The sequence below is a fragment of the Nyctereutes procyonoides genome, unplaced genomic scaffold (assembly GCF_905146905.1).
Source record: "Nyctereutes procyonoides isolate TBG_1078 unplaced genomic scaffold, NYPRO_anot_genome, whole genome shotgun sequence".
Classification (NCBI taxonomy): Eukaryota; Metazoa; Chordata; class Mammalia; order Carnivora; family Canidae; genus Nyctereutes; species Nyctereutes procyonoides.
The window spans coordinates 20,457,341-20,468,071 of record NW_026575037.1 but is presented as its reverse complement, the minus strand read 5'-3'; the positions used below and the strand labels follow the sequence as shown (position 1 = coordinate 20,468,071).

The following is a 10,731-nucleotide window of genomic DNA, read 5'->3' as shown; positions in this document are numbered from 1 at the left end:
CCTCTCGCCTCCCGATCTCTCTCCAGTGTCTCCTCTTGGGAGAATCTAACTGGAAAAAAAACTGAAAGGGGAGGGAGTCTGGAAAAATACAGCATGTGGATGCCCAGCCCCAGTCTCCTGGGGGACGTTAGGTCCACGTAGTGGTAGCCTCCAGGTACACCACAGGCAGCTGTAGAGGCCACAGACCAAGAAGGCTCAGGCCAAATTATAATGATCAGATCACAAGGGTTATTGAATCTACTTAAAACATACAGCCAGAAATAAGAGGAAAGGGTTGGGGTGGGTTAACCTGCTTGGGATAGGGAGCAAGCAGAGTTAGTGAACCCCACCGCCTTGTGTTATGCTCTGACAGTTTAGTTGTAAGGACCAGAACGGACATTAAGTAAGAGATTCGTAGATGAACATGGTTGGAACCAGTGCTGCAGCCAAGGCTTGCTGTGTTGGGAGGTGCAAGGGCAAGTGGGCCTGGTCACAGGTCTACTCACACAGCTAGTCAGTGCTCTGTGCAGCCATCCTTTCTGCCAGCATTTCTGGGGCAGAGCGTATAGGGACCGAATGGTGTCACCAATAGGTAGACAGTTGAGGTAGATAATGACCCGGCTGTCAGCCCTGAGGTGGTATGCTCTCTACCTCTCTGTCCCTTTCCACCTGTAAGTAATACTCTTGTTCGTTCCATTTTTTTTTTACAATACATTCCATTTAGTTTATTTTTACCTGTCTTTGCAGATTAGAAACTTCCTACCATTTTTAGCACATCTGAATTCTGCCCATGACTCACAAGACTTGTTTGCTTATTATCTGTAGTTAATCCAGCTGATGAATTTTGCCCATCCTGTTTGCTTTGCTTGGCCTTTGGAGAGGAATTGAATATTCTCATCTAATGGAGCAAACACACACTATCTCTCGCGTTCTAGAGAAGAGTTTAGAAATGTGGGGTTGGAACTAAGAGACTCAGGGTAAGTAATTGGCACTAATCCAATGTCATATATTTTTCATACAGAGAACTACTTTCCCTGCTCTGCTTGCTGAGTATCTTCTGCTTTCCCTTCTGGTCTGAAATGCCATTTTATCATATGCCAACATTTTATATAAAGGAGGGCCCGTTCCTGGACTCTCTCTGTTGGTCACCATATGTGTCCCACCACCTTTACCACCGTCTTCTCTACTACAGCTTTCAGAAAGTCCTGATAGGAGTAGGGCAAGGGAAGACCCTAATTTTCTTCAGAAAAGTGGCCTGGCTACTCTCAGCTCTTTAGTCTTCCTTGTGTATTAGAATCTGCTTATCAGGTTCTTCCCCCAAAATAGCTTTTGGGATTTCGATCAGAACTTCTCTGTAGATTAATCTGGAGAGAACCAAATCTTTCCCTCAGTGAATTTGGCATAGCTTTGCATTGTTTGGGTCTTCCTTAAGGCTTCTGATTTTCCTGCAGTGGTTTTAATTCATCTTTGTAGATTTATTCCTAGATGATGGATGTCCTCTAATGCTATTATAAATTGTATCTTCTTTTTAATTATTTTTGTTGTTGGTGTATGAAACAATTCATTTTTTAATATTAATCTTCTATTGAACTACCTTGCAAAATTCTCCTATTATTTTTGTAGATTCTTTGGATTCTTTATGTAAAAGGATCATATCAGCTGCATATAGTGATAATTTTATTTCTTCTTTCTAATCCTTCTCCCGCTGAATTATTACTTTGCTAAGGCAGTGTCCTGGCAAGAACATTCACTACAAGGATTAAAGATGTAGTGATCCTATACATCCTTGCCTCACTCCAGATTTTAAAAGCTAATATTTGTTTAGCTTAAATCTTTTTTTCAAAGATTTTATTTATTTATTTGACAGAGAGAGAGAGAGAGAGAGAGAGAGAGAGAGAGAGCACAAATAGGTGGAATGGCAGAGGGGGAAGGAGGAGCAGGCTCCCCGCTGAACAAGGAGCCCAGAGTGAGACTTGATCTCAGGACCTGGGGATCATGACCTGAGCCGAAGCCAGATGCTTAACCAACTGAGCCACCGAGGTGCCGTGCTTAATTTTTCATATGTGCTTTGTATCATGCTAAACACATTCCTTTCTATTCCTCATTAACTAAAAGCTTTCTTTAATAATGAACTTACTATGATTTTTTTAAATGTCTTCTCTTGATCTATCAAAATGATATATATTTTTCTCCTTTATTATGGTAGTATAGTGAATTACATTTATAGATTTTCTAACATTAAACCAACTTTGCAATAAGCCCGACTTTGTCATGGTTTATTATCATTTTTATACACTGTAGAATTTAATTTGCGAGTCCAATTTTCTCTTTATGATTTTTGCTTCTGTATTCATAAATGAAATGAGCCTGTATTTTTTCCTTCATCACTATGTCATTGTTTGATTTTTGTATTGGGGTTATAAAGTCCTTATAGAATGAGTTGGAGAGTATTTCTTTTCTTTTTTCTCTCTTCTATCCTCAGGAAGAGTTGTTACAAGATTGGGATGATTACATCCTTAAAGATTTGTTGGAACTTGCCTATGAAATCATTTGGGCCCAGTATTTAGCATGAGACTATTTTAAAATGCTAATTCCATTAGTTGTTATGAGTTCTCAGTTTAAAAACATTTCTTCTTGAGCAAGTGTTATTATTTTCCTAGGCAGTTACATATTTATCAAAGTTTTCAAATTGTTATTGACAAAATTCCTTCTGCCTCATTAATCTGCACTTTATCTGGAGTATGTCCCCTTTTTAATCATCACTTGTGAATAATTTGTGTCTTAATTTGTTACAATTTTTTTAATTACAGAAGTTTTCAAATTACTTTTGGCTGTATATGTATGTATACATGAACTATATATTGAAATAACATCCCTCCATTGCATTTGAGTGGGCGGGGCTGTCCTTAGAAGGGAGTGAGTTTGGGCTGACCACCCAGTGCAGGCGCCCAAGATAATCTTTCACAGGCCCCTTGGGATATCATTAAAGGCAAAAATATAATGATGGTTAGAAAAGAGGAAGAAAATGTGATGTCTCATTTTCCCTTGCCCTCCAAGTATTGGCCTTGGGCCACAATCTCAGTTTTGCTCCTAAGGGACAAGCTCTTCAGTCAGAGAGCAAGGCTCTGATAGTTCAGCTAGACTTGCACACACCTCTTCTGTGCATTGTTGCAGCTGTTAAGAGCTGGTGATACGTAAGTGGGAAAAAAAGCATGTCACCGTGTGATGCTATTTTATTGTGTGAAGTGATAACATGCATCCGCACGTACACGATGATTGTCTCTGGTGGCAAAGTTATGGCTAAATTTCACTTTCTTTTCCACTTCTGTGGGCAGCCTGTGCATTTGGTTTTTACAATAGCTGTGCATTACTTTTACAAAGATAATAAGCAAAACTATTTTCGTTTTGAGAAGGTAAAAGGCACCGCATATAATCAATTCATATAGTCCTTTCTTTTAGCTCTGCTAGGTCCTGGGTTGTCTATGGGAGCAGCCTTGTGATCACTGAACACAGCTTGGCTAAAGGAGGAACACGTCTGTGATGAGGACGACTTGGATAAGGCTCTGTTAAGTCCTGGGAAGCAGCGCCCTGAGAAGGGTCAGACATGCATTGTTTGCATCCATGAGCGTGGCTGTGCTTCTGGTATTGTCTCTGCTCATTTCCCTTGTGTCCTTTCTAGGCTTTCAATAAATCTTCCTCACAGCGGAGGCCTAGCTGAGCATTGCTCATGAATGCTGGTGGATAGTGTTTATGTTTGCATTAAGCCAGACTATCAAAGGAGGTCCAGGCTACCCTGGGGGTCAGAGTGTAATTGATTCAAGAAAATTCCAAGATGAAGGATTTATGGAGAAACAAAAGTGGAGCCACTTAGCAAACTGCCATTTTGGCTTGGAAATACTGTGTGACGCTACCTGAAGGTAGGTGTAGGGAAGCAATTTCCTTCATTAGAGGGCCCAGGAAGCACCCCCTCAAGGGGCTGGATCACCTCGCACACAATATTGCATCTAGTTCATAGGCCAATAGGCTTGAAAATCCAGAGACCCATCAATCTTCATCTCTGCAAACCCAAATGGAGAGCGTTAATAACATACATCTTATGGAAGCCAAAGCAAAGAGGGTGGCTATTTTTAACTCAGGGCAGGAAAATGTGGCTGGAAAGGAAACATCTGTCCTAAGCTATTGACTCTTATGCTTTGTGTAGAGGTCTTTTCTGTCTTGAAACCATCAAAAATAAAATAAGGTGCTTGGTCCAGCCCTGGCTCTGGAAGAAAAGGGCTAAGCATTCCTCACTTCTCATTTCTCCCACTTCTCAACTCCTGCATTGGACCTGTGGCCTGGAAGAGACCACCTCGGAGGCAGAGGGTTGGCTCAAGAGTGGCCCGATTCCTGGGAATTTTGGGGAACTCTCCTAGTTTAGCATCTTCATCCAAGATGGCCTCACCCTTTAGGGTTCAAAATTTGCACACTCCCTAGCTGGGGGGTCACCAGGGGTCTTATACTGGGAGAAGACCTCCGAGTGCCAGAATTACTTTCCTTGGCAGTTCTGGCTGCTGCCTTCTGAGCAAAGAAGATGTTCCTTCTTTTAGGGGCAGCAAGAAAGCTCCCTTTCCTCCAAGACAGGCCAGGCTCCGATGCATCTAGCTGGGTAAAAGGGGCAAATGTGAACTCGGAAAGGTTCAGAGACCTCTTTTTGTCTCCGTAGAGACATTTTTCATCACTTTGGAACATACAGAGTAAGGCTGGATTTACTCGTCAAGATGAAGGCTCGAGGTGAAGCACCTGATGGAGGAGGAGGGTTGAAGTAGATAGTGCTCAGGTGGTGCACTGCACAATCCAGCAGCACCAACCACACATATTTGAGGGATGCACAAGATCTCCCTGGAGTGGCTAGAGATGGAGAAGAGGAGGAGGAGCAAGGCTGAGTACATAGCTGGTTACGGAGCTCCTAGTTTTTGTCTTGGGCAACTGGCCACTATAGTTCTACATTCTTTCTTTCTCTTATCTTTCACTCTTTCTGTCCCCCTCTCTTTTTCTCTGTCTCTCTCTCCTTCTCTCACAACTTCTTTCAGTTTTTAGCCAAAGACTGAATGAGGAAAGAAACAATTTTTGTTTTCCAGATTGGGTAGAGAGTTAGTTGCCAGGAGAAGTGACCGGGGAAGAACAAGAATAGAGGAGCCTGGCCAGATCTGCTCATTCTCTCTCCTGGTGCACTCCCAGCAGAGCAGTGTCAGAGCGGCAGGGCTTGGAGGGTGTGAAACAGGCTTGCCAAATTGCATGAGTCTCTAAAACGATCCATATGTCTGGACTGCACCAAACTTCTGAGCTCAGGGAGGGGGCTGATAACATCATCTACTGGATGGGAGTACAGTACTCTTCCTTTGGGGAAGATTGCATGTCAGCCTGACTAGATGCTGCTAGACTTATAATGATCCAGGTTTGGGAACTCAGGGTGCAAGTACTCAGGGTGTGGAGGAAGAAAGAGGAGTGGGGAGTAGCACGAACAGGAAAGAAGAAGTCTCTAAGCCAGAGTCTATGAACCATTCAGTAGGAAAGGAGTTTGGAAGCCCCAGGATATGGAGTTTCCTTTAAAATTTTTTCCACACCAGGAGAGAGTTTTGGGGGAGCCACCGTGCAGATGGAGTCCAGGCTATTTGCCTACTTTGTGGGAAGACTAGACTTATCCCTGCAATTCACCCTCCAGAGCCAAAGAAGAGTCACTGTCTTTGCCTCACTTCCTTAACCCCCGAACTGTAGCCTCCTCTGGGGTGGAGGGTAGCAGATGGTACACAGCTGTGGGACACATCTGGTTTTGGAGGGATCAGAGGAAGACACAAAGGCCAGTTGAAATCCCAAGGGCTACCCTGGAGGCATGTCTCCAAAGATGGGGTGGTGCCCCTGACACTCTACCCAGATCCCATCTTGGACAGGCTTCGTGTTTTTCCTTAGTCCTCCACGCCTTCACTCCACTCCAGCTTCAACTGGATTAGACGATGATTTTGCGAGAGTGGCCAGGCAGCTGCTTCCCAGATGTGTGTTTTCTCCAGAGATGGCCACATCCAAACCGGGGAGCTTTGGAAGGGCTGGTTGGGGACAGGGGCAGTCTCCAGGATGTGTTGACCTAGGGGAGCAAGTGCAGGGACCATCTGAAGACCCCACAGTAAAACCAGAGGATTAGAACGCAAGAGGGAGTGGGAAGGTCCTGGAGTGTACTCAGCTCTTGTCTCCAAAAATCTGTGTCCAAACATATGACTTTATTGAATTTGCCAAATAATCTGACTCATTGCGTGTGTGTGTGTGTGTGTGTGTGTGTGTTTGCTCACAAGTAGAACATAATCTTCAGAAAAGTCTACTGCTTCTCTGTATCTCCTGCATTTTTCTCTCAGAATACCAGTGGCCTCTGATCTGGTCTCCTTCGGACCATTCTGGAGTTTCCCCTGTTCATTCTTCACGCGGCAGGCAGGGATAATATGTTTAAAATGAAAACTGGGCCATTTCATTCCCCCACTGAATACCTTTCAATGACTTCCCTTTGCTCCAAAGCAAAGTGCAAACTGCTCACTGTGGCCAATCAGATCTAAAGGGGCTGGGCTTCACCTTGCCTGTCAGCCTGGGCTCTCAGGCTGGCCCCTTTACCCCCTCTCCCTGTCACTGGCTGTCTCAGGTTCCTAAATCTTCCCAAGGTCTCTTCCAACCTCAGGTCTCCACCTGAGCTGTCCCTTTGCCTGACTGCTCCTCCCAGCTGATTACAGCCCCCCTGTAAGCCGGCTCCTCACCTTCTGGTTTTCCCCACCTGCCCCACTGAAACTAAGCCCCCCCACCCAAGTCCTTTCCATTGTGTCTTACAGAACCATCTTTTTAAAACCTCAGTCGTGGGGCACCTGGGTGGCTCAGGGGTTGAGCATCTGCCTTTGGCTCAGGTCATGATCCTGGGGTCCTGGATCGAGTCCTGGATCCAGTTCTCTGCAGGGAGCCTGCTTCTCCCTCTGCCTATGTCTCTGGCTCTCTTTGCGTGTCTCTCATGAATAAATACATAAAACCTTAAAATAAATAAATAAATGAATGAATAAAACCTCCATTCGTAGTACCTATCCCATTTTACAGTCACACATTTCTTGTTTATCACCTGTCATCCCCATTTGGCTGTAAGCAGCAGGAGGATGGAAGCCATGTGCATTTGTGCCCGGGTGCAATGCAGGCCTGTAGCAGACCCTCTGGATGTTTCCTGAATGAATGAACGAACTGTGGCTTTATTTTCTTGTCAGTATTCTCTGCTTTATTGGTTCACAAATATATTTTTATTTCACACATCAATCAAAGATATTTTAAGGTTAGGGGCTGACAGAGAATTATCATATGCTAGGTATAGTCATTTCATAAAAATAAGGTCTTCCTTTTTATAACCTCAAGTTAAGAAGAGCATAAACTCAAAAGGAAGCCCTTGCTACAGGAGTACAGTTGGTGACCTTCTCCTGTTTTTCTATCAGTTTCCTGAGGACTTATGAGGATGTTGTGGCAGATGGCCCATGCCTTCTGACTGGTGTTTGGAACCCTTAGCCCAGCCTCACAGCTCCCATAACCTAGGACCCTGCCTGGCACTGGTCAGGGTCTGAGTCGGACCCTGAGTGTCCAGATGGGCCCGGACCAGTCCCTTCCCAGCTCTGGAGCGTGGCCTTGGCACCTGTGGAATGATAGGGTTCCGCCTGGGCACTGAGACGGGTGCTAACTGCACCCCACACTGCCCAGGAAGAGGGAGGCCAAGCCCTGCGTGCTGCTGAGGGGACCGAGGGGGTGACCCGAGTCCCAGCCACAGTTGGGGGAGTGTGGTGGTCATTTCCTGGGGTGAGGGGCAGCCAAAGGAGGTGGGGGGAAGCAGCCAAAGTGGGTGGCCAGTTCCTGTCTCTGGCCCTTGGGGCAGCGCCTGGAGCTCCTGCCAGGCTCCCACACCTTGGCTAAGAATAGCTCAGCTCTTTCCTGCTGGCCTGCAGTCCCCCGGAGCCCAGAGGAAAGCCAGCCGGACCATCCAGCCTCAGGCTGGGCCGTCCCTTCCGGCCATTCTCTCCTCCGCTCGCTCACAGGGGGGATCAAAGGGCCGCCAGGGGTTGCACTTCTAGTTTCTGATGAAACCACCTAATAATAGCACCGTGGGGTGCAGAAAAGGGTGGTATTTGGGTCACTGCCGAAGGACAATGGGAGGCTGGAGGCCTTGAGACTGAGAGCTAAGGATTTGGGTGCTCAGGGTCAGGGGACGTGTGCCGGGGGGGAAGAGAAGGTCCTTGGGGGTCTTTGGGGGGGAAGCTCAGGTGCACGCAGGGGGTCCGACTGGGGCTCTGGGGGAAAGGACGTGCCTGCTGCTGGCCAAGGAGGCCAAGGAGGCCGAAGTGGGGCAGCTCCATAGCTGGCAGCAGCAGGTGGCCCGAAGACCACACTTTGAGAAAGAGCCAACAACAGGCGACGTGCCAGTCCAGAGAGCAGGTCCCTGCGTGAGGGGCTGGCCCTGTCCTGGCTCCCGAGCTAACTTCAGGACCATCCCTAGGTCCCAGTGACTCCGGTGACCATCTCATTTGTCATCCAAACAGAGACTTTTTTTTTTAAAGATTTTATTTATTTATTTATCCATGACAGACACAGAGAGATGCAGAGAGAGAGAGGCAGAGACACAGGCAGAGGGAGAAGCAGGCTCCATGCAGGGAGCCCGATGTGGGACTCGATCCCGGGTCTCCAGGATCACACCCTGGGCTGAAGGTGGTGCTAAACTGCTGAGCCACCTGGGCTGCCCCCAAACAGAGACATTTTTGATGGTGAAAGAGGATGTTTTTATTAACTATGCCAGGACAGCAGGCATAAACACAGCGGGTCCCGGGAAACCAGGGCATCTGGTTGCTCTAACCACTAACCATTGCTGCGTGTCCATGTTCTCCTCTCCTTAGCTCTTCAGGAGGAAGAGAGGAGATATAATCGATAGAAGAAGAAGAAGAAGAAGAGAGAAAAGGAAAGAAGAAAAGAAAAGAAAGAAAAGAGAAAAGAAAAGAAAAAGAAAAGAAAAGAAAAGAAAAGAAAAGAAAAGAAAAGAAAAGAAAAAAAAGAAAAGAAGAGAAAGAAGAAAAGTTGGGACCACAGAAACCTGGAGCTCCAGCGCTGAGCACGTCACAGGTCCCGTCCTTCATGAATCGGGTGGAGGAGTTTAATTACAGCCACAGAGGAGCTGTGCGCCAGAGCTGGGAAGGAAAGGAGAGCCTTTCTCAGGAAGTCCCATCGCTTGGCTGAGGTTGGGGGCTGCCTGCGTGGAGAGATAAGCCTCGCTGACAAACCAAGAGCAGCTTCAGTTCGTTGGTTTTCTGCAAGCTGAACCTCTGGGCTCGGGGCAAACGCCAGAGAAAGCCCCTGCACCCTCCTTTATTGCAAAATAACATCAGCTTTCACTTCACTGTCCACAGTCTATACAGATCCCTTGAACAAACAGGTCTATTGTTGGTTCGTTAATGAGCACGTAAGGAGCACATCCTATGTTATGTGCCAGCTGCTGTGTTCATTTCTGGAGACGTGAAAACAAACAGGGCAATGGTCCCATCTCCTAAGGTATTCTCAATCATTTAGGGGAACCAGAGGGCCAAACAGTTGGAGCCGTGATGGAGCAATGCTGCCCTGGTGGAGAAACCTGTTCCAGAGCCTCTTTTTCAGAATCACGGAAGACCTTCACCACCTCCCTTTAAACACAGGGCAGTTGTCCATATAGCAAACCCCTGGCTTACAGGGTGATGGGATCTACCGTGAGGCCTTTTGGAGGAGTTGTCAGGAGCGTGGGGGTCTTGGAGTCGATCAGATCCTGGATCGGGATTCTGGCTCCGCTAACTCCAAATTGTGTACCCTCAGCAAGTTTCTTCAGGCAGACGGTAATAGTGCCTGCTTCGTGAAGCAGAACGTTAAAGCTTTAAAGTGCACACGAATCACCTGGGGGATCTTGTTAAAAATGCAGATTCTGATTCAGGAGGTCTGGGCTGCAGCTCAGACAACAAGCTCCCAGATAGCGTCAATGCTGCTCATCCGAGGACCACACTTTGAATAGAAAGACCATAGGGACGCCTGGGTGGCTCGGTGGTTGAGCGTCCGCCTTCAGCTTGGGGTGGGATCTAGTCCCACATGGGGCTCCCTGCATGGGGCCTGCTTCTCCCTCTGCCTGTGTCTCTGCCTCTCTCTCTGTGTCTCTCATGAATAAATAAATAAAATCTTAAAAAAAAAAAAGAAGTGCTGAGCATGGTGTTGACAAGTGGTAAGCACTCCATTTATGTACCTTAGTGCTATTGAAATGAAATATTAAAATATTTATTTTCATTTAAGTATCTCCCCATATATTACTTATCATAATTTAAAACATAACTTCTTAAGCCAGGAAAACACCCCTTGTTACATTTCTTGGGTACCATATAATGCCAGTTTTGTCATGGTTCATGACAATGGAAAAATTCCAGAAGAGAGGAATGGGAGATTTAGAATTTGTTTCTAATACCACCCCACACCCTCCTGATATGCAGGGTGATGGGAACCCATTGAAATGTCACATCCCTCCTACAGAATATATCTAATTGTGGACACTGTGAGATAACACAGAACTATGGATACTGCGATGCCTTCACTCCCAGATCCAATACTAGCCGTAAAGAGAGGAACCAGGGTACAGATATCAAAAATATGATTAAAGTCTTGATATCTTTATAAGCTTTGATGATTTTTAGCTTTGGTCCCAAATTTGTTGAG

The 10,731-nt window shown here is 46.2% G+C and overlaps 1 long non-coding RNA gene across 2 annotated transcripts; it reads left to right on the top strand.

Annotated features, from left to right (window-relative positions):
- Positions 1-827: 827 nt before the first annotated feature.
- LOC129505957 (uncharacterized) lies at positions 828-10,158 on the top strand. 2 transcript variants are annotated; one of them, XR_008663641.1, is made up of 4 exons: positions 828-956; positions 1,853-2,019; positions 3,439-3,621; positions 8,907-10,158. It is a non-coding gene; the product is annotated as an uncharacterized LOC129505957 (long non-coding RNA). The 2 variants fall into 2 exon arrangements; XR_008663640.1 differs by lacking the exon at positions 8,907-10,158 and having other exon boundaries at positions 3,439-3,697.
- The last annotated feature ends 573 nt before the right edge of the window (positions 10,159-10,731 follow it).